Source organism: Petromyzon marinus, unplaced genomic scaffold (genome assembly GCF_048934315.1).
Source record: "Petromyzon marinus isolate PM22_M1 ecotype Great Lakes invasive population unplaced genomic scaffold, UKy_Petmar_22M1.pri1.0 PM_Scaffold_31, whole genome shotgun sequence".
NCBI classification, from domain to species: domain Eukaryota; kingdom Metazoa; phylum Chordata; class Hyperoartia; order Petromyzontiformes; family Petromyzontidae; genus Petromyzon; species Petromyzon marinus.
Window position 1 is genome coordinate 502795 of NW_027423291.1, and position 25169 is coordinate 527963.

Here is a 25169-nt window from a genome sequence, read left to right on the forward strand (position 1 = left end):
GTGCAACCGCAACAAACAAAATATGAATCTACATTGCAGAAAACTATTACACCACAACCAGACCAAAATAAAGCTAAAAAAACAATGTAACAACAGTAATCATAAGAACTGTGATTTTAAATTTAACAACGATATACATAACACGTACGACAAAACCTGCAGCCATAGCTGGTAGCACGACACTCCCAGTGTATGATGTGTGAGTGAGTCAGCAGCAGCGTGAGTGAGTGTATGATGTGCGAGTCAGCATATGATGATTGAGTCAGTATTAGGTTGAGTGAGTGTATGATGTGCGAGTCAGCGTATGATGAGTGAGTTAGTATTAGGTTGAGTGAGTGTATGACGTGTTAGTCAGCGCATGATGAGTGAGTCAGTGTATGATGTGTGAGTGAGTCAGCGGCAGAGTGAGTGTATGATGTGCGAGTGAGCCAGCACACGATGAGTGAACCTGTGTATGATGAGTGAATGGGTCAGTGGTTGTGCGAGTGTATGATGTGTGAGTGAGTCAGCGCATGATGAGCGAGTCAGCGCCTGATGAGCGAGTCAGCGCATGATGAGCGAGTCAGTGCATGATGTGTGAGTGAGTCAGTGCATAATGTATGAGAAAGTCAGTGTCGGCTCCCTCTGCTCGCGCCATCGCCCCCCCCCCCGCCCCCCGGCTCCATCGCCCCCCCCCTCGGCTCCGTCGCCCCCCCCCCGGCTCCGTCGCCCCCCCAGCTCCGTCGGCCCCCCCTGGCTCCGTCCGGCCCCCCACCCCCCCGGCTCCGTCGCCCCCTCCTCCTAGCTCCGTCGGCCCCCCCCTGGCTCCGTCGCCCCCCCCCCCCTCCCAGCTCCGTCGAACCCCCCCTGGCTCCATCGCCCCCCCCTGGCTCCATCGCCCCCCCCTGGCTCCATTGCCCCCCCCCGGCTCCGTCGCCCACGCCCCCCCCCCTGGCTCCGTCGCCCCCCCCGGCTTCGTTGCCCCCCCCCAGCTCCGTCGCCCCCCCCCCCTGGCTCCGTCGCCCCCCGCCCCCGGCTCCGTCGCCCCCCCCCCCCCGGCCCCGTCGGCTCCCTCCGTCAGCTCCCCCGGCCCCCTCACAAACGGCCCCGCCAGCCGTTGCTGGGAACGCGGTATGTGACGTCATACCACTTCTAGACAACCTCAGAGCACCCTCTACCCATACATTGAGAGCATGGGAGTGCCCACTACATAGGGACTACCCAAGATCAAACCTGGCTCCCACCCTCTAATCGTCACTCAACTAGAGGTGACGCTATCTCCATCATTGCACATTACAGCGCAATTCGCCGTCTGCGTGGCATCACGATGGTCGAGGCAGTGAGCACGTGGTGTCACACAGCTGCTTAATCTGCTAAACCTGTGTGGTGTTTTGAATTAGGTTTACATTTTACTTTTTTTATCGTAGTGTTGTGTTCATGTGAATGTTCAAATGCTTGCACTGAAGAGTGTTTTGAGATGCCTAAAGTGTTTCGATGCAATTTTACGTATTTCTATATATTCCAATAACAATTTTAAGCTTTTATTACAATTTAAATAACCCAATGTATTCACGATCAAATAGCTAGAGTCACAATTGTACCTAACCGAGACCTCTTAGAATTTAGTAGCAACATTTTATTTTTATAATTATTATTTCTTTTACCTGGCTAAAATTACATGACTATGCTTACAGGTGACACGTGGTTTGTTTTCATTTTCCTCAGGTGACTCGATGCATTGGTCGTGATGGCATCAAATGATCCTGCATATGAGATTATTAGAACCAACAAAGTGAAACTGCAGGAATACCTCCAGGCGAAGTCTTCAGAAGTGCTTGACCATTCCTGTCAAACAGAGATAGTCCTGTACGGCGAATACGCGTCCCTCAAAAACGAGAATGACCCCATTGTGCGAACACGGCACCTGGTTGACCTGGTGCTCGGCAAGGGAGAAGAAGTGTGCATGAGATTCATTGAAGCCGTGCTGGTGCCGCTGAGATCCGAGATCCCTCTCATGGATTCTGTGGATATCACAGCATGAGCAGCAGCTCAACGTGATGGGTGTCGATCTGAGCTGAACTGCGGGTAAAGCCATCCCTGGAGCAGCTTCTCGTGAGTGATGCTAAACTTCACATATTCATTTGCATGTCTCTGGCAAATTTAAGTGAAATAATTGCTTTGAACTGATATGAATTGTCATTTAATATTAACAAACTGCACCACCCTTGCATGACAACATTCCTCTCAGAAGGAGGACATTAATATTCCATTCCATAGCAGGGTATGTACAAGGAATCAGCAACTTGGAGGAAAGGATGGATGGATAATGGAAATGTGTGTCAGTATCAAAACATTACATCCACACTGGACCCCAACATTCCTGAATTTCTGTCCTATCCTACACCTCATTTTCCTTGCAAAAGACTTAAACATGGTGATTTTCTCTCACCTCTTCAGACACAGACATTTTATTTCAGCTGGAAGAATGTAATGAGCTATGAAGCTCTTTCAAGTGTCAAGCCCAAGATGTTTGGCCATGGCAGCAAACCCATCTGCTGCCATGGTCTCCATGACTTGGTACAATCTGGATTCCACCAAGGCCATGTCGTTGAAACTGCAGGGTGAATGACCACCTCTCTTAAATTATGGAAGCTGCTTCTACTCCATCCTCTTGAATCGGCATTGCTACGCAGGCATCTCTCACACACTTCCCCACTGCTTCTGCTTCACCCTCTAAAAGTGAGCCCTATTTTTTCCAAGCAATGACTGCCTTCCGTTCAGAAGCCCCCATTCTATGGTGTTCCACATGGCTCCGTCCTTGGCTATCTGCTCTTCTCAGTACAATGTCTCCTCCTTTGTGGACATTTTTTACTCCTAATTTTTTTTATATTGACTAGCTATCACTGCTATTTCTAAGGACACCCAGCCTTTTATTGCCATTGACTCATGAAACGGAACCTACTCTATCCTCTTAACTCTTTAAAAATGTTGACACTCCTACTGATACTCCTGCTGTTATGGAGTGACTCATGCAGCCAGCTATGGCTGCAAAGTTTGGTAGTACATGTTATTTATATCGTTTATTGTAAAATTTCAATCAGTTCTTATGATCACTGTTCCATTGCTTTTATAGCTTTCTTTTGGTGATTTCGAAAACGTTTTGGTTTAGCCATATTTGTTTGTTGTAGTACAGAGTTAGACTGATAACTTTACTCTAAATTGTCTTATGGTTGTTATTGTTTGACTTGCATCCCACTGGGATTTTTGCACACAGCATTGATATACAGTGCTTTTTCTGGAAGACTTTGCTGTTTTTTCCTGGATTTTTCTGTTTGCGCGTAGTCACTTTAAGATGTTTCTTTTTCCTGTTTTTATTTGTTGCGGTTGCACCCGATTCAAGAGCCGAATGGCTCACAGGGCTATACAAAATAAATGAAACTGAAACTGGATTGGTTATAATTCACTCCAGATTAAACGTCAAATTTGTATCCCTCTCATTTAGAAAAAAAGTCGACGTGATTAAATGACTCTGAATATATGATTCCCGAGAGATTAAAATAACATCAGATACAGAGGTATCACGGTTCTTATGGTCAACATTGCCCAAGTGGTGCGCCTCTGGGTTCAGTGTTTACTTGGAAAGCAGATGGAAGTTGTTGAGCAAATTTGCTATTGGAAATCGACACTCCCCAATGTAGTGGATGCCACAGTGCTTGCTGATGATGCAGTAACCAGATTATTTGAAGTTTAAGTGAACCTACGATGCAACACGTGGGATGCTACGAATTCTGTAATTCATGTGGCTGTTGTGGAGGTGAAAGCACTTCATCTTCTCTGCTGCTAGGACCGTGCCTGGTGTACTGCACTCAACCACAGTGTAGCCCCCTTGCTAGGTGATGTAGGCCAGCTTGAAATGGAAAAGGAAACACAACCCCAATACCAGTGAAATATAAAAAGTAAAATTCAACATCCTAAACAACAAAAAATAATAATTGTAGGACAAGGCAGCAGTGCATTTTAGACACAAATTGATAGCATTAGGTTGGGATTATGCTGATGTACATCGTAATTTCAAATGTGGTGGTACTATCTTGTTTCACATGCAAAACAAACAAGACAAGTGGTGGTAAATTTTTGTTGAGATATGTAGAATACACATCGGGAAAATGTCCACACAATAATTTGTGATGTACATGATGGCAATACATTTTCCATGATGAAATATGCTTTTTTTACATAGTTTATTTTAAACATATTTGTCTGTTATAGGAATGTTTTTTTAGTGTAAATGAAACTAATTTGTTTTTTAAATGATTTGTTTAATTTAGATAACCCTGGTGATGATTACAGAGAATTCTTGCTGAAGCTGACATCATTAACACGAGACTACAACGCACGACCTGGAGAACCTGCAGTATTTTTGCTGGAGAGAATGGTGAAGCCAATTCTGGTTCCCTACTACCGCCATCAAGAAACCAAGCAGCACGAGTTACTAGCGAGAGGCAAACAGCACAAGGAGCTGATGAAGAGAGCACAGAGAGAAGGGATGACTTACAATAATATCTTTGATCTCATTGGAAAATAAACACACCCCCGACTGGTTATTGTAGTTGGGACTCCAGGCAGCGGTAAAACCATGTTGAGCAAATTCATTGTGCACAGCCTGCTGTCAGGTGAGAGAGTGTTTGCACGACGCTTTGAGCACATCGTGCTCATAACGTTCAGGGAGATAAATGATGTTGGAGAGGTGTCACTCGCAGAGCTGTTTTCTGTGCTGCACTCATGTTTGGGAAAAAAAGCGGATGAGGTTTACGCAAACCAAGAGAGAACCCTTTTTGTTATGGATGGGTTGGATGAGTTTGGAAAGTGCCTTCACTATGCCAATGCTTGCACTGATCCACGTAAGACGGCAACAGTAGAAGGCATCATTGCTGCACTAGTGAATGGAAACCTCTTGCCCAAGGCCTCGGTCTTGATAACGACCAGACCTATTGCCATGGCGCAGCTGAGTGGAGTGAATGTTGATCGAGCTGTTGAAATTGCTGGGTTTTCCCATGAGGATAAAATATAATTTTTACGCAATTTTTACAAAGATAGGAATCTAGCAGAAAGAGTACTCAAGCTCCTGCAGGAAAATGAAACAGTGAATACATTGTCCCAGAACCCTTCATTCTGTCATATAGCAGCCATTACACTGAAGGAACATTTACAAAAGTCTGATCATTCTGAGATTATCCTCAAATCAATGACCGACCTCTTCACACAATACGTGTTTGGGCTCGTAGAACACCATGGACGTGGCAGCCACGGAGCCAAGGAAATTTTATTGTCTCTTGCAAATATGGCTCTGAAAGGGGTTCAGCAAAACATCCAGGTGTTCAGCCAAAAAGATCTAGAAGAGTGTGTTGTTAGTTCTTCTGAACTAGGAAGTACATTCATCAACAAAGTGTTCACATGTGAGGGCATTAAACAAGGGAGTTGTTTTGATTTAAAGCTTTCGTGACTGCAGTAATTCATATTCTTAGTTCTTTCGGTAAAGTCACGTTTTATTATTTTGTTGTTTCCCTTCAACGTGACTTTACCGAAAGAACTAAGAATAAGGGAGTTGTTATTCGTTTTCACACTTAACAATCCAGGAATTCTTTGCAGCAATAGCCATGCATTTGACACATTCAACACGGCCAGTGAGTGACATAATCAAAGCTATTGAGGACAGCAAAGATGGGAGGTTTGATGTGTTTCAGAGGTTTTTTTGTGGACTAGCATCAAGCACTCCATGGATGTTCTTTGAGGGTATCTTGGATCCTCCATCTGCAGATTCTCAAAAGGAAATAATCGAGTGGCTCAATCACAACATGGAAAATCAGAAGGTTGACAAACACAGGCTCATCAGTCTCCTGCACTGTGTGCACGAGCCGCACGACCGCAAGTCCATGAGTGATGCCACTCGGTCCATGACTGAGATAGACCTGTCATTCACAAGGCTGTCCCTGCCAGACTGCGCTGCCATCACCTCGATCCTGCTGCATCGAGAGGAACCTGTGGAGACACTCAACCTGTTTGACTGCGGCATTGGCACCGAGGAAATGAAGAGGCTTCAGCCTGGACTGCACAGATGTAAAGAGCTAGTGTGAGACTTGCACACCTCGCATTCACTACTTCACAAATTGTGTGTGCATATGTTCGTGTGTGTAATGTTTGTAGACTCCTTCATTTCATGTCCTCGCCTTCCATACTCGAGGTAACTTATTTCACGTATGTGTATAAATATATTTAGGCTCGCTGGTCTCGTCATGAAATTGCAATGAAAAAGCACCAGAGGAGGCAGCTATAACTGAGGGGGACGTGTCTAACACGCACCCCTCAGTGAGGCCACGCCCCCCTCCGTGAGGCCACGCCCTCTATGTGAATCTGGCTCTGACACTAGCCAGTGCCTCCCCAGCCATTGACCTCACCGCACATCACTGGTGCGTACATAGAGGTGTGTATCACACAACATGCACATATCCTAGCCACTTTACGTATGACTTCGATAGTCACCCTATATCTGTTTAAAATGTATGTATTTTAACTTTCAATTGGTGTGTCTGCTGCAGACATCGTGCTGCTCGCAGCAGACATCGCGGCTATCGCGATTGTCACCTGAAGACGGGCGCTTGTGTTGCAACCGTAATGTGATTTATTTTGTTTAATTAATGATTGTTTCATATTCTTGGTTCTTTCGGTAAAGTCACGTAGAAGGGAAATAATAAAATAATAAAAATTTAACTTAAATTCTCACGACATTTCGTCGTGAGAATTTTCCCGAAATAACCAAGAATACGAATCCCTGCAGTCACGAAAGCTTTAAATCGAAATGTAATGATTGTGGAATGTTCATTTCTTGCATTAAAGTTGTTTTTGCTCTGATTTCTCTTTGCTTCATTGCTCTAATTTATTAGTTTTATTTTTTGGTGTCAGGTCACACTTGCAAATTAGGCTATCCAGGTAAAAAAACAGGTTAAAAAATACACCTGATATTTCAAATTTCTATGTCAACATATATCTATATACCGAATAACAGCACTTCAACAGCCTCGGAATGCTTAACAATGTATCAATAAATTTCGATTTAAAGCTTTTGTGACTGCAGGGATTCATCTTCTTGGTTCTTTTGGTAAAGTCACGTAGAATGGAAAAAAAATAATAAAAATAAAACATAATAAAATAAAATTCTCACGACGTTTCGGCCACAACACAAGTAGCCTACTTCAGGTGAAGAAACATAACTGTCAGGACGACAGCGCTTCAATGAACACTGCTAAGCTTGGCGGCGTCTTTTAAGCTGGGTGGGAGGAGCAGAGCGCCTTGACAAAGGAGTTTACATATCAACAGAAGAATTTATCATTGATCTAGCTGTGTTAATGTGTTGGATTAGCAGAGTGTTAAAGTCAGAAATTAGCATGTAACTGGGAGATTAGCATGTAACTGGTCACGGAAGTAGCTATGTTAAAGTCAGAGTTTACATATCAACAGAGGCATTTAGTATATTGACGCTAAAGAACTGCAACTACCCAACTGTCGTACAATAAGCCGATGTGAAAGAACTAAGAATAAACTACATCAATATAATACATGTACTCAATATATTCTTCAATAAGTTGAGCTATTAACGTAAAGTAACTGGGTATGCACTACACTGTATAATGAATACCAAATAGTAAACTGATAAAAAAAACTAAAATATAAACTACATCAATATTCTAGATTTGAAGTTTTCGTGACTGCAAGGATCCATACTCTGGTTCTATTCGGTAAAGTCACGTAGGTAAAAATAAAATAACAAAAATCACGACGTTTCGGCCACAACACAAGTGGCTTTCATCAGGTGAAGGGACCGTACTGTCCAGAGGACAGCGTTGGAGTGAATACAGCCAAGCCCAGGTCGCGTCCTTTAAGCTGTGAGCTGCACCTGTGGTGACTGCTATATCGGGGAGACGAAACGACATGTCTCTGACCGAATTCGTGAGCACAAATCAGATTTGAAACACGGCAGAACAAATTATTCTGCCGTAGCTGATCACTTACAACGCTGTGGGTGATAACGATATTGTTTTCTCCGATACCAAGGTTCTCTGCAAACCCACGGGTTTTAATCAGAGATTTGTCCACGAGGCAATTCAGATTTACAAACACAGACACAATTTCAACCGAGAGGATGGTTTCAAATTAAGCAATCATTGGAAAGATGCTCTAAATCAAACCAAACATTATACTAATTTTCAATGGTACAGTATATTTTTTCAAGTAGTGGTATCCCAAACTTTAAAAGCAGGTTATTTCCCTTCACACCAACATTATGTAAAATCCCCCCCCCCCTCCCCAACCGTGCCGGTCCAGTACATCATTTTATGCTAATTCCTTTGTCAAGGCGTCTTTTGTTTCCTCCCACACAGCTTAAAGGACGCGACCTGGGCTTGGCTGTCTTCACTCCAACGCTGTCCTCTGGACAGTCCAGTCCCTCACCTGATGAAGGCCACTTGTGTTGTGGCCAAAACGTCGTGATTTTTGTTATTTTATTTTTACCTACGTGACTTTACCAAATATAACTAAAGAGTATACATCAACATTATCAATAAACTCAATATACTATCCAATCAGCTGAGCTACTAGCAATGAGTTACTATACATTACAATTCTATGACGAAAAAAGTAGCGGTTTCTTTTCAATGTTAGCACCACGGAAAGCGGCAAGCTTTGTTCAGTCGGACGAGTCCATCTATGCTCGGAACGAAGGAGGGGGGAGAAAGAGAAACAGCCATGATGCGCTGCTCTATCCTGTGTTGCATTACAACTATGCTATAAACTAGATTACTATACATTACAACCTTCCAATCTAAACTACATTGTATAATATCGTATATACAGCCCAATGTAAGCTCTAACATTATGCATTATATTGATATGCCTCCAATTAAACTTTTTTTAATATATTACACGACTATACACCGTAATATACACTGCCATAGACAAACCCCACCATTGAATTATACAATGCATTACTATACACTACCCTATACTTTAGACTATAAAATATTAGACTTGTAATATTACACTATGTATTATTCTACCAACCCTACTCTATACAACACTGCTGTATATTCACTATACAATTACGATACTATATATTGCCTTATGAATTATGTTAAACATTACACTGTTATACTATTTATTATTATACAACATGCTAAAAACCATACCATTGACCGTCGTGTGAAAGGTACTAAGAGGCAGTGCCAGCGAATGGACTGCGGTCTGAAAGTCACCGTAAAATACAATCAATCAAGAACCGAAATGGTTTATAACGTCTTTCCAATGGTTACAAAGCCAAAATCCATCTTCTCGGTTGAAATTGTCTGTGTTTGTATATGTGGATGGCCTCATGAACGAATCTCTCATGGTAGCCGGATGGCTTGCAGAGAACCTCCGTCTTGGAGAAGTCAATGTCATGTGAGCCCACTGAATCATAACAGTGATCTGCCACGGCTGAGGTATTCGTCCTACTGTGCTTCAAGTCTGCTTTATGTTCACGGATGCGGTCCGAGATATGTCGTTTGGTTTCTCCAATGTAGCTGCTACCACAGAGGCAACTTAGTTTGTAGACGCCCGGGTACTGTATGTCTGGAACCACATCTTTTACAGACGGAACCAGATCACGGATTTTATGTACTGTGTTGAATCGGACCTGGATCTTGTGTTTATTCAGGATCTTTTTTGTGACCCCCGCAATGTAGGGTAAGGTGATGGTTTTGAATGGCTCCTCAAGAGGATCCTTCTTCTTGGTTGGAGTGATGGCTTTGTGGATTGTGTAGTCGGAGTAACCATTAGCCTTGAGAGCTTGGTGTACGTGCTCGAGTTCACTGGCAATGTGTTCCTGGTCGGAAATGCATTGGGCTCTATGGTATAGAGTCTTGATGAGGGAATTCTTCTGGGATGGATGGTGGTGGGAATCCGGTTTTAAGTAAGCATCCATATGGGTAGTTTTCCTAAAGACGCTGCCAAGCTTAGCAGTGTTCATTGAAGCGCTGTTGTCCCGACAGTTCTGTTTCTTCACCTGAAGAAGGCTACTTGTGTTGTGGCCGAAACGTTGAGGGAGAATTTTATTTTATTGTTTTATCTTTATTTTTTTATTTCCATTCTACGTGACTTTACCGAAAGAACCCAGAAAATGTACCAATAATTAAATTTAAATGTACAATTTTATTGGGAGACTGTCATTGTCTCGGTGTGGTCTGGAAATGTGTATTGCTGTTGTTTTACTGCCTTTCCAAAGCTTGGGATCTGATGTAATTTGGACTTGCATGCTATTATGTATTATTAAGTGACGCCACGGTGGTGTGATGCTATCTTCCTCGGCTGGTATGCAGGAGTTTGGGGGTCCGACCCTGATACCTGCTGTACATGTGGAGTGTTCAAGTTCTCTCCGTGGACACATGGAGATTTTCTCTGGGTCCTCCAGTTTTTCCCTCCACATTTAGAAACATCCGTTTAGATTATTTTGCTACTATAAATTTCAAGTGGTAATCCACTTCCTCGAGCTATTATATGTGGCCAGGTCGCTTCTGAAAAACAAGATAATAGCTCTGGGCCTTACCTGGTATGATAAAACAGAGTTTATTTTGTTTCCATATTTTTAAGTGATTTGTTCACCTTTACTATAGTTTGCACTCTTATCGTGTATTTATATTGGTTGTTGTAACTTCCTGTCCTGTCTTGACTCCACTCATTGGATTACTCCAGTATAAATATTCAGATTCTGCTTTTAGTGTGTATATTCAGCCTTAACCGAGTACCCATCGCAGTGTGTAAACATCAGCAGTGCGGAGACAAAGGTGGCCGAGCATGGCACTGGCCACACCACACCCTCGTGTGCCATGTCAGCCTGAATAGGTGCTCACTAACTGCACTTTCCCCAACAGCCTGTGTAGACTACATGAGGGATCTGTGTATGGTTTCCTTGTGTGTGTGTACTGTATATGGGGGATTTGTGTTGTATTTGTATCTGGGGGTAGCCGTGATGTAGGTGGTGATGATGAAACACGGAAACAGAGAAGAGACTCCCAGTGACCCCCACTCCTGCGCTCTCAGTTTCAGCGCATTGAGCTTTTGGTGCAGGAGGTTTAGTAAATTTCCATATGGCTCACTCCACTTCCTTCTCTTGCTTGTCAAGCATTCAAACTTCTCGCATGGACTACGTGCTGGAGAATACAAACTCGGTGTAACTCACAAGAGGACTCTCCTGGTTACTCATGCGGTGTTGCCATTTAAAGGTTTCAATATTATTGCATATTTTTGATATTGTACCCAATACTTTCATCGACCTACTAATGGTGTCACGAGACTAATAATATAATCTGTTTGGATATATCATGATGCAGTGCAAGCATTTGTGTTAGAAAGTGGCCCACAAAAGTGGATATCACAGGGCTTACCAGTCAAATGCCTTCCACTGACACTCAGTTTCAGACAGACCCATAAACTCACAGAGATCCACAGACTCACATTGATATATAAAGACGCATGTTGATACAAAAAGACAAACAGCGAAATGTACTCGCACTGAGCTAGACGTACAGGGTTGCATAGACTCAATAACAACCGCCATTCGCCACTAAGTGGCGGTGACATCACCACGACGCTTGTGCCAGGCCATGTGCATAGACTCGCACAGAGGCACACAGACAGTCTCGCTTCGACAAACACACTCACAAAGAGGCTCGTATATCAACTCAAAGCTACAGACTCACGAAAACGTCCAGACTCGTACACAGAGCCACTCCCCCACTAGCCCCGCCCACTCTACCACTAGAGATGCCCATTCCCGACTAGACCCGCACACTCCGCGACAAGGCCCGCCCACTTCCTCAATTAGTCCAACCCACTTCACCACTAGCCCTGCCCACTCCAGTCGTAGCCCCCACTCCACCACTAACCCAGCCCACTACCATTTAGATCCGCCAAATTAATAACTTGCCACGTCCACTATATCACTAATACCTCCCACTATTATCCCACTGCTAGTTCATTTTCTCATTTTTAACCGTCTGGACCACCAATTCTCGTCGTCTTGGCCTCCCTGCATCAGCCCTCACTCCCCTCCAACAAATAAAAAAGACTTCCCACAAGTTATTTTCAATCTCCCATTTATTCTCACACTTTGCCTCTCCTCCATCAACTTTACTGGCTTCCCGTTCACGACCATTGTCTTTTCAAATGTCTGATGCTCATCTTCAAATCTCTCTATGGCCTTGCCCCACCTTCTCTTGCCTCTCATCTCCTTCCATGTCCCCTCTCGTCCTCTCCGTTCCCAATATTCTCTGTTCCTCCATCTCCCTGCATCCAATCCTTCTCCCTGCACACCTACACTGGAATAATCTTCCCCAGCACATTAAGTAGTCCCCCTCCTTAACCTCATTCTGTTCCTCTCTTAAAGCCTCACCGCTTCTCCATTTCCCATTCTCTACCTCTCCCTCCCCTATCATTTCGTCTTATTCTTTTCGTATGGCTGATATAGGTGCAGAGTAACAAGTACAAACTCACATTCAGGTGGTCAAGCCAGATAACCACGTCAAGAGTAGAGCAGTGTGTCCCTGTCATGTTTCCTTCATATTTGGAATCGGGCATTGCATCATTGTATGTTGATTGGTCTGTTCTGGATGACCACAGTCGCACACTGGATAGTTTTTCATTTTCCATTTGTACATCCGGTATCCGCATCTGCCATGGTTTGTGCAGTGGATGCGGTTTAGGGTGGACCATGAGCTTCTTGTAAGATCAAACCCAGGGATCTGCCTTGGGTCTTTCACAAGGTGTTAGTTAACATCTCGCCACCAGATGAAGTGAACACCACTACGGTGTGCTCGGGATGGGTGTTCAGCCGTGATCATTTTAATCCATTCTATCTCACACCTGCCCTCCGTGTCGTGGCAGTTTTTCTATTTTTCCTGCATTGCATTTTTCATTTCAGAAAATATTTCATCTGGAAAATCCATAGCGATAGAATATCTTACGTGCAACGTTGCACAGGAATATCGGGTGGAGCAGCTGCAGTGCTTAGAGCACCGGCACTAGAAACCCATGGCCTGAAATCAGTCGAGTGACAGAAGAATCGGTCCTGCCCCCCTCGCTTCACCAACCCATAATGGGGGTAAGGATGAAATATAGCAAGAAAGCATTACTACAGATAATATGTAGGAAGGCCTTTATCAAGCAGTACAGCAAGCGGGTCTGTGAATTCCATCTGTTGCAGAACTGTGAGTGTTATCCTCTCATGTGCAACGTGGAGTTTCTCCCGGTACTCTGGTTCCCTCCCACACAAAGCCAAACACCTGTTTCTTGGAAATGGTCAGCCGTCCCAGGGCAGGAATTTCTTAAAAAATTAGTCTTGGGATGCCGGTGATGTTTTCGTAGATAGATGGACAACATTGTTATTATCATTATATTTGTAATTCTCTCTCTCTCTATGCTAGGAGCACTCTTTCCCTCTCCTCCACACAAAAAGCTAAGACAAAGAACCCCTAATACCCATACAGGCTCTAGAGTCAAGTGCTCTTTGGGACAATGGCTCAGCCTATTTCTTATCTCGTAACACCCATGTCCCCAAAATGCAGCTCTCCCCTGAGCGCCGTCTTCAGCAAATACACTCGGCTCCACATTCTCCTTTACTGCATCAGTCCATCTCTTTTCCAGCCTGTGTGATGTCCGTTTATAACCCTCTATCTGCCCCAACATAAGCTACTTGAGCATGTGGTGGCTGGGTATGTTGGCTAGATGACCCAGTCAACTCAAGCATTGCCCGTCGGAAGAGCTCACGTGATGTGAGCTCACAATCCAGCCTGGTTAAACCCAGGATGGATGGGCATAAGTAGGAGAGGGGGACGATGCCAACCCCAACTGCAAGTGATGATTAAATTATTTATTACAACTTTCATCAGCTGGCTGAAACCAGGCCACTGTCGGTTTTAATGGGGTCCGAGATGGACACCCACCACCAGAGTGGAAGACTCTCAAGCGCATCTTCCTGTGACCAAGCCACCATTACCTGACTCCCGATAATGGGGAGGTGAGCCCACCGTTACTTGAGATTCGCAGCTTCCCACACCGCATTCATTGTTTTATTCAAAAGAAGAGCCACTCCCTGTTTTGCAGTTTCCAATCCCATGTTTAGGACTGTCCATGCCTCAGTGGTTGGTACTATGCAACCTACGACTAAAACTAAAACGGACATCCAGAACGCAATGAGAAGAGGAGGAGGCACTCGAGAACAAGGAGACGAGGAAGTATGAAGAGGAAATCTTCAGCAGAATCAGGGGGGCAAACATTAAAAACCTTAGTATAGCAGGGAGAGAGATCGCGGAGACACGGACTTTGGAGACAACTCGGTGTTTATTATTGGTACTTACAGCACACACGGCGTCGCTATGCAACTGAGCGCGAGGAAAGGGGGGGGGGGTAGAGATGGTGTTTCTTCATTTGAGTTTAGAAAAAAGTTGATTTGCAACTTGTAGCAACAAAAACATCATCGTCAACATCATCAACATAACGACTCATTCCTATTGGGTTCCAGTTATGGTGATTGCTTTGGTGACGGTGGCTACTACGATGATTGCTGTGGTGATGGTGGTTTGCTGCTAGAGTGAATGTGGTTTCTATGCTGTCATTGCAACAATGTTGATGGTGATTGCTGTGTTGTAGTTGCCATATTGGTGGCTGTGGTGATGGTGGTTGTTGCTAGACTGATTGTGGTTGCTACGCTGTGGTTGCTGACAGTGATGGTGGTAACTACGGTGATTACTGCGGTGATGGTGGTTGCTGCTATGGCGATGGAAGTTGCTATAATCATGGCGGTCTCTACGGTGACCATCGCGGTGATGTTGGTTGCAGCGATTGCTACGGCGGTTGCCGTGGAGATGCACGCAGTGGTCCTGGCAGTGGGGCAGATCCAGGAGCTCCTGGGCGCAGGACTCCTGGGTGCGAGTCCGGGACGTGACGCGACACTCTCCGATGGAGAACTCCGCCTTGAGAGATTCACAGCTACGTGAGCAGCGCTGCCTCAACGCATCCAGGGGGTCCTGGGAGAGACACGGAGACTCGGGGACTCGCACAGAGACGCACGCAAAGAATCGCAAAGAAACTCACCTCATGATTCACAGACTCGCACAGAGACACGGAGACACACGGAGGCTTACACAGAGACTCACAGAGACTCAGCTTCACGAGCAGCGCTGCCATTCGCTCACAACTCGCCCACCCGCTCACCCACTCACCCTCACACTCACCCACCAGCCAGTTACCCATTCACCACCCAGCCATTCACCTACCCCTTCACCACCCACCCACTCAACCGCTCGCTCACCCACTCGCTCACCCAGCCGCTCATCCACTCGCTCACCCAGCCACTCACTACCTAACCGCTCACCCCCTAACCCACCCACCACTCATCCACCTACCCGCTCACCCACTCACCACTGGCTCACCAACTCGCTCGCCGATTTGCTCACCACTCACTCGTCCACCCATTCACTCGCTCACCCACGCTCTCAACCACTCACCCACTCACCATCCACCCATTCCTTCATTCATTCACACACTCACCACCCACTCACCAACCCATCCGCTCACCTACCCAACTGCTCACCCACCCACCCGCTCACCCACCCACCCGCTCACTCACCCGCTCACTCGCTCACTCACCCGCTCACTCACCCACCCTCTCACACACCTGCCATCTGCTTATCCACCCACCTGCTCACCCACCCACCCGCTCACTCGCTCACTCACCCACCTACTCACACACTCACCATCTGCTTACCCACCCGCTCACCCACTCACACTCTCACCCACCCGCCTGCCCACCCGCCCACCAACCATACCCGCTTACCAACCCAAGTGCTCAACCACCCACCTGCTCACTCACCCACCCACTCACACACCTGCCACTCGCTCAACCACCCATTCGCTCACCCACTCACTCACACACCCACCCAACCACTCACCACCCACCCACTCACCACTCACCTGCTCACCCATCCATCCATACACATTCACCCGCTCACCCACCCACACCCATCCGCTCACTCACCCGCTCTTGGAAGGATAGACTTTTAGTTAGTAAAACATCTGTAAACAAATCAGGATTACTTGTTTTACAGATGATAAAATGGATCAGTAGACAGGGGCTGTATGCGTTTCTATGTTGTTATTTATATTCTGCACAAAGGCGACTCCACAGCAGCTGTGACGAGGCAAGGCCGGCGATCACGAGAGCCAGATGAAAGCAGATAACTCGAGAGCAGCACGCGTTATCGTCTAGCTGTGGGTGTGCTCAACTGTGGGTGTGCTCTACTGCGCGCATGTGTTTGTGGCTAAATGCGAGAATGTGGATCGGTGTGTTATTAAATTACGAGGCTGCAATAAGATTCTTGTATGTCGAACTTCTTTCGCACCGTGCTTAGCCAACCGTGATAATCGGACATTACTCAATTGCATTTTACATCGAGCAATCAGCACCCCTACGTGCAGAGCAAAGCCACTTGCAGGTGAAATGCTGAGTCGCCTTATCGTGCAAAAAAAGAAACCGTTGCCACTGGGGGTGCCCTTTAGAAATGCAAAGGGGATTGCATTCCTCGCAAACCAAGTGGCCCAGCCTTGCCCTTGAGAGGCAGTCGCGCCGTGCAGGCGTCCCAGTGTCAGCGCTGTTACCACCGTCACCATCGTCACCACCGTCACCACCGTCACCACTTTCACCATCGTTACCACCGTCACCACAGTCACCAACGTCACCACCCACACCATCATTACCACCGTCACCACTTTCACCATCGTCACCACCATCACCCTCCACGTGTAGGATTCACGGCATTGGAAGGTACAGGGAGTCGTCTTAGATGCAGAATCATACAGATGTGTGCAGTATGAATGTTTACACGCTCTCAAACGTATCTAGACCACCAGCTCAGAAGAACTGAATTTGTGGCCATGTCGTCGTTTAGACCACAGACTCAAAGAGTTGAGGACACGTGGTGGCAGTCCCAGCAACAGGCAGCAGTGAGACAAAGGCAACTATGGGCCGGATTCGTCTAATTAGGACTCATCAGTGCAGGACAGTCATCAATACTTTCTCTTGCTATATGCCTCTGGCAACCCCATATATGGAGATGACCTTTACACTATAGTGACCCCATTGACGGTTGGCTAAAGGCAACAGTAACCCAATCTGTAAATGATGAGAAAACCAATCATAACAAATATAAATTATGCAGGCTGGAAACAAAAGATTTCACAATAGAATCAGTGAAAATAGTATTCTTGGTTCTTTCGGTAATGTCACGTAGATAGAACATAAATACATAAATAGTAAATTTTAGGAACATTTGTATTTAAAATAATACATTGAAAATAATAAATTGAAAATAATAAAAGCAAAAAACCCACGAAGTTTCAATCGCAACACAAGCGGTCTTCATATTTTTTTTATTTTATATCTACGTGACTTTACCGAAATAACCAAGAATATTAAGTCCTGCAGTCACGAAAGTTTGAAGTCAAAATTCGGTGAAAATAGATTTGTGCACCAGCAATGCACACCCTTTTTGTGTTGTTAAACGTATTTGTATCCAGCCTGCGTTGATGTTTCTGTTGTGATGGGTTCTATTGTTATTTGCACATTTAAATGACAGGCAGTAAACAGCTCGGATGGCACGGAAAGTGGATTTCTGGATATTGAGGACAGCAGCAGAGAATGAGCGCCCAGCCAACATGCAATCGTTGTGTGTCCACCAGGTGGCGACCGGCTCCACACAGTTAAATTACGAAGAAATGTCTGCTTCATATAATTCATGCTCATTCTGTTTAAGTATTAAAACAGATTTGTATGGAACTAGGATACATATTATTCAAGGGACGGTCCTTGTCTTTACCATCTGGAAGTTCCCCAGCGATGATTCAAGCCACCCTAACTCTGCTGATGGGATACTGAATGTCGAAACCTGTCCAGAGTTTGCTTGTACTGAATCAATTCTGCTGATAAGATGCGCTTCAGAATAACGTGGGGACAATGGGTTCTGTAAAAAGAATTATGTTTTTATGAATAAATACGCATATATGACGGAGACAAAGCTACTTATATCTTCTGGGCAGTAGCACCCGCACTCTTACCCAAAGTTATTCGTCTGTTTCATCTTTCAGTAATAACGCATTCTCCGTTTTTTATATTCCTGTGTCTCGTTAACGACCATCAAATACCTCGTTTCGTTAGCTGTGCAATACCCCTTGGACTCGTTATCTGCAATCTTGATGGTTTTGTCTGTTTTTTTCGTTGCTGTGCTCACGTACCACGGATCTACTTTGTAAAATAGGCGGCAAAATTGCTGAACTCAGTGATATTTTAGTGTTCACGGCGACACTCATTGATTTATTTCAGCCGGGTCACTCCGGAACAATGTTCCAGGAATAATTTTGATCACGCCACATCCATGTCGCAGTACTGTGCCCTCTTGCTTATAAACATCTTCATATGATTATAAGATGGAAGAACAGAGTACAATCGCATAGGATTATTACTAAAAGACGTATCTTGTACTCTAGTGGTAGTACCTTATGCCGATCACCCCTACTACTCCAAGCTGGCCCATCAGCTTTGCGGAAAATATCGAGTGAGCAATGAAGCCCTGGCAGGCGTTACAATGGCTTTACATCACGCTTTAGCTAAATTGTAATTGGCGTTTGTCATAGGAAGTCAAGCGAAATGTGGGAATAGTGAAGTTGCCACAGCACTGCGGTGTCTCTGGCGAGTGCACTTGTGTGCGAAGCAGTGCCGGATTAAGCTCGTGCGAAGCCTGTAGCAAATGTTATAAAGGGGCCGTAAATAAAAAAAAGACCTAAACATTAAAACACAGATTTTTAACTTGCATAGTAAAGTTATTGTATCTTTTCATTTGCTATACAGTAAGATAATACGACAAATCACTAAACTTAAACACCCAGTCGTTCACAAAAGTTGAAGGCAGTATAGTATGATAGTAATAGAGCAAGTGCAGAATCGCTGGACCGGAATTGATAGCTTGAAAGCATTTCGCGCGGGGTTCTTGAAATTGCGGGGCCCGTATCATTTGTAGCTACTTGTGCTACTAGGATCGTCCGGCACTGGTGCGAAGGGGAGTCTCGAGACTTAATTCAGTTGCAAAAATGATGATCACGTGTAAAGGACCACATGCACCATGCACACACGGGTGAACAAACCACACGCACATGTGCACCCTATAATTGAAAGGGGTATGTATATATAGCGTGCATTTAAAAACGACATACCAAATGTCTCTATATAAATTGCTTGTTTGCGGAGCAGTAGTAGAATGGTCAGCGCATTGTCACTAACCAGGATGCCCAAGTTGAATGTCCACTCACGGCTAACATCAGTGACGAACATATGAAACGGTACTGAGCCTCCCCTAGGATGACCCGGCCTTAGCTGGTGCAGTGCATCAACGTCAGCACGTGGGAGACACAGGCGGCCATGCGTGGTTCTGAGCTACCCCTAGGTTGACCCGGCCTTAGTTGGTGCAGTGTATATATTGGTAAGAACCAAGAATATGAATCCCTGCAGTCACGAAAGCTTTAAATCAAAATTTAATAAGAGTTGTTAAGATGTTCTACGTGTCGATGTATACATTTCTCTTATATATGTGTGTGGGTGTGTGTACACAACCATATTTTATTGTTGTGGTTTTCACATCTGATGATGATTGCTTGTGTTGCAGTCGAAACGTCGTGAGAATTGCATTGTATAATATTTTTATTATTTTATTGTTTCCCTTCTATGTGACTTTACCGAAAGAACCAAGAATATAACTCTATTTATTGCTTGTGTGCTCACATGCATGCGTGTGGTATTTGACAATCGTGTACATGTAAACCAAAAACTACATACAGAATATGAATCCACAGCAGTAAACACGACAGGCGAATTTGTCAGACAGTGAGGGTGTGGAGGTTTGATTGGTTTCAGCCCTAGAGCTCTGCTTTGCCACAAGTGTCGTGTTGAACCCTTACAAATAGTATGTCCCTGTTCTCAATGAACCAAGTAATTCACTTCCCGTTGAGTGTAACGGTGAAGCAGATAGATATCAGCTAATTAAGCAGTCGGTTAATTATTTCTACGTTTACACATTCAGATACAAAAACACTCCGCATGTACCCTCCCCGAGCAAATCTAAGTAATTAAAATAAAACAAAAACAGCACCATGCATTGCTATTCTACATTGTAGTCGCGAAAGTCTAGTGTGACAAGTCTTGATCAAATCCTTTTTATACATACACACGCACCTTCGGAAAAAAATTTACGATGATAATCCTCTTAAATTAAAAACATAATCGCATCGAGAAGATCTGTGCATAGGAATATTTACAAGTCCTAAAGTTGCACAGCACATACGACTTAGGGGTCCACAGGTGTATGCACGGCCGTGCAGTTGAAATCCTTTAAATTGTTATATAAAATCACGCGCTGACAGAGTTATTTGTGGTGATAAAGTCCCTGTGACATTTACACGTGATACTGTGTGTAAACGCGTGTGTGTGTACATCTGTGTATCGACTCAGCCACACACGGCCGAGCGTGGTGTTGGCCATCCACCCCCTCGTGTGCCTTGCCAGCCTTCAAAGGTGCTTGCAAATAGCAATTCGCAACAGTCTGTTTAGGCTATATGGGGGATCTTTGTCTTTGTGTTATTGTGTGTCGACTCAGCCTCAAATGAGTACCTGGTGCGGTGTGTAAACATCGCCATTCTGAAGATAAGGTGGCCAGGCGTGGTGCTGGCCACCAATCCGTATGTGCTCGCTCACAGTACTTGGTCACACAGTCTGTTATGGCTATACGGGCTACACGGGGGATCTTTGTATCTGTGTGTGTAAATTCGCGTGGGGAATGGTGGCGCAGTGGTTGGGGCACTGTTTTATGAACCGCAAATGTATTAGACAGTCACCCATAGAAGTGGATCTAACAGAGCTACCTCTATAGGAATAGGTTTTACCCTTTTGGCGTCTTCTGGTCCAACACCAATGGAGACTAGGCTCTAAAGAAAGCCGTCTCGGGTGTGGACCAATCAAATTCAAGGACAGTGCATATTATTATCAGAGGTGTCTTTTCTGTTTGCATTTTGACTGCTTGTGTTGTGGTTATTGCAAAGATGCCTTGAATAAAGGTGTCAGTTTTTGTGCCAGTTAAAAGGGTAAAACCTATTCCTATATCTTGTTACTGGCAAAGGAGGTCTCATAATGTAAATGCTCACTCCGAGCCCTCAATACTCTGATAGTGCGCTGTTTTTGAGTTGTACGCCTTTTGGCGTCTTCTGGTCCAACACCAATGGAGACTAGTCTCTAAAGAAAGCCGTCTCGGAAGTACGCCTTTTGGCGTCTTCTGGTCCAACACCAATGGAGACTAGGCTCTAAAGAAAGCCGTCTCGGGTGTGGACCAATCAAATTCAAGGACAGTGCATATTATTATCAGAGTTGTCTTTTCTGTTTGCATTTTGACTGCTTGTGTTGTGGTTATTGCAAAGATGCCTTGAATAAAGGTGTCAGTTTTTGTGCCAGTTAAAAGGGTAAAACCTATTCCTATATCTTGTTACTGGCAAAGGAGGTCTCATAATGTAAATGCTCACTCTGAGCCCTCAATACTCTGATAGTGCGCTGTTTTTGAGTTGTACGCCTTTTGGCGTCTTCTGGTCCAACACCAATGGAGACTAGGCTCTAAAGAAAGCCGTCTCGGAAGTACGCCTTTTGGCGTCTTCTGGTCCAACACCAATGGAGACTAGGCTCTAAAGAAAGCCGTCTCGGGTGTGGACCAATCAAATTCAAGGACAGTGCATATTATTATCAGAGTTGTCTTTTTTGTTTGCATTTTGACTGCTTGTGTTGTGGTTATTGCAAACATGATGCCTTGAATAAAGGTGTCAGTTTTTGTGCCAGTTAAAAGGGTAAAACCTATTCCTATATCTTGTTACTGGCAAAGGAGGTCTCATAATGTAAATGCTCACTCCGAGCCCTCAATACTCTGATAGTGCGCTGTTTTTGAGTTGTACGCCTTTTGGCGTTTTCTGGTCCAACACCAATGGAGACTAGGCTCTAAAGAAAGCCGCCTCGGAAGTATGCCTTTTGGCGTCTTCTGGTCCAACACCAATGGAGACTAGGCTCTAAAGAAAGCCGTCTCGGGTGTGGACCAATCAAATTCAAGGACAGTGCATATTATTATCAGAGTTGTCTTTTTTGTTTGCATTTTGACTGCTTGTGTTGTGGTTATTGCAAACATGATGCCTTGAATAAAGGTGTCAGTTTCTGTGCCAGTTAAAAGGGTAAAACCTATTCCTATATCTTGTTACTGGCAAAGGAGGTCTCATAATGTAAAGAGCTACCTCTAATTACAAATGTAATTTTCTTCTTGGTTTCCTCACTCCCCTCCCAACAAATTAAACAATTCTTCTGCACGAGTTATTTTCAATCTCCCCTTTAATTCTCACACTTTGCCTCTCCTCCTTCAACTCCAATGGCTTCTCGTTCACTACCGCTGTCTTTTCAAATACCTGTCGCTGGTCTTTAAACCTCTCCATGGACTTGCCCTACCTAATTTTGCCTCTCATCTCCTTCCATGTCCTCTCTCATCCTCTTTGTTCCCAATCTTCTCTGTCTCTCTCTGTCCCTCCTTCTCTCTGTGCCACATCTCATTTATGGTCCCTCTATTTAACCTTCTTCCATTCCTCTCATAAAGCCCCACCTCTTCTCCATTTCCCATTCTCTACCTCTTCTCTCCCCTTAAGCCTCCACTCCTTCTCGTCCCTACTCTTCTCTGATCCCTTCACCGTCTATCGCTGTCACTCATTCCTCAATCTTTGTACACCGCTGCCATCTAAATCATTCCATTCTGTCACCACCTTGTGCTTGTTATGTCAAGAGAGAAGGCACTCTATAAATATACACCACCACTGCCACCAAGAAGAGGAACATATTTATTTGTTGGGTCCAGAAGTGGCCGTAGTGCAAGTCGGCCATAAAAAAAATTACATTTAAAATTACACCACCACCAATTAAAACATTAAACACAAAGACAAAGGTTGTCTGTATAACCTCAACAGACTCTTGAGGCAAGTGCTTTAGCGAGCACCTATGAAAGCCAGCACGGTACACAATGAGGTGGGTGGCTAGCACCATGCCTGGCCGCCTTTATCTCCCGAGTAGTGATGTTTACACACTGCACCAGGTATTCGTTGGAGGCTGAGTCGACCTAGGGTTAGCCCAAAACCAGTTTAGTTCATCGGTCCCGGTGTTGTCAAGTTCATCGCGTAATACGCGAAACACTATACAATTACCGAATGATACGCATACCCACACATGCACACAAGCTTGTGCACATATCCTTGCTTAACGTGGGGGTTGCGTTGTCGAAAATTGCTGCTTAAAGCTATTTTACGTGAAGCAGAAAACTTTTCTACAAGGAATAACGGTAAAGGGGGAGGCTCCGTTTCAGCACAAACTTTTATTATTATTTTTAATTGAGAGTACAGTACACTGTTTTCTATGTTTATTTTAAATGTGTTGTGTATATGTAGAAGATCTATATTATAATCTTTATTTATACTGGAGGAATCTAAAAAGCCCTTTTTCACAGATTTCCAGTTGGGGTGGTACAGAAAGTTACAAGAACAAACGATGCAAAAACACAATCGAAGTGCAAAGTATAGGAAAGGTAAGCAAATGACCAAAAAATAAACTATTTTGTATCTTACCAAGTAAAGCCCTCTAAGCTATTAGCTTCTTTATCAGAAGCGAACTGGCCACAAATGATAGCTGAATGAAGTGGCTTATGACGTGGAAATTTATAGCAGCCAAATAATAATAAAAAATTGTGTTACATTCATCAATATACATACAAAGGACGTGAAAGGGAGATATGATGAGTGAAAACTATAAGGGAGTGAGTGAGATGACACTACACACATGCTGGAACAAAGGCTGAGGAAGAGGATGACACGCCACGTAACACAGCGCGCACCGGTACAGCATCAGCTCCCAGCAATACAGAACAATGCTGCCAAGACCCACACCACTCATGAGAGCAGTCCGTCATGTGCTACTCTGCTACTCGCGTTATAGTGGGTGTGGGGTGCGCTAAGCAAAACACATTACATAAAAAACGTGGATATACTGCATATGGTTCTCTGCGTGAGTGAGTCTATGTCTCTCTGTGCGAGTGACTCTATGGTTCTCTGTGTGGGTTAATCAATAGTTAATAAAGAATTAAAGCTTTCGTGACTGCATAAATTACTCATTGGTTTTTTCGGTAAAGTCACGTATGTATAAATACCATAAAATTATATTAAAATAAATCAATCACGACGTTTCGACCGCAACACAAGCGATCTTCATCAGGTGTAAAAAACAAATAGCACATATGGTGACATCAACGCAACACATAGAGAGCGTTAAACTGCACGGAGGTAAATACAACAAGAAGATGAGAGACGAGAATTCAACAAACCTAAGAAAAATTTACGTGATGCAATACCAGTCGGCCAACGACACAGTTAGACACTTGCCTGGCAGACCACGAATTTCAGAAGAGTGCTAAATTTCGTGTTCATCCTCTGGGTTGAACATACCAGCATAGACAGAGTGAACAAATACGAGGTATAAGATAGCAGAAATACATATACAGGGACACAAGAGGTAAGAAGAGGAAAGACGGACAGAGAAGCAAGAAAAAAGGGGCCGGAGGGATGAACAGACAGAGGCTTAAAATAAGTAGTAGAGGTGGGGGGAGGGGCCGAAGAAAGCAAGGGGCACGGCAGCAGCAGAAGAGGGAGGGGCAGGAAAATGTAAGGGGGCGCAATTAGTTTAGTACAGAAATGTAAAGGTAACTTCCCCGTAGAAGTGTGTTAATAAAGAATTATAGCTTTCGTGACTGCATAAATTACTCTTGGTTTTTTTCGGTAAAGTCACTAATGTAGAAATACCATAAAATTATATTAAAATAAATCAATCACGACGTTTCGACCGCAACACAAGCGATCTTGCAACACAAGATCTTGCAACACAAGATCGCTTGTGTTGCGGTCGAAACGTCGTGATTGATTTATTTTAATATAATTTTATGGTATTT

The 25169-nt window shown here is 44.4% G+C and overlaps 1 long non-coding RNA gene across 1 annotated transcript; it reads left to right on the forward strand.

The window, feature by feature from the left end:
• Positions 1-1101: 1101 nt before the first annotated feature.
• Positions 1102-7098, forward strand: LOC142923184 (uncharacterized). The gene is made up of 2 exons (XR_012940580.1): positions 1102-2091; positions 4308-7098. It is a non-coding gene; the product is annotated as an uncharacterized LOC142923184 (long non-coding RNA).
• Positions 7099-25169: the final 18071 nt, after the last annotated feature.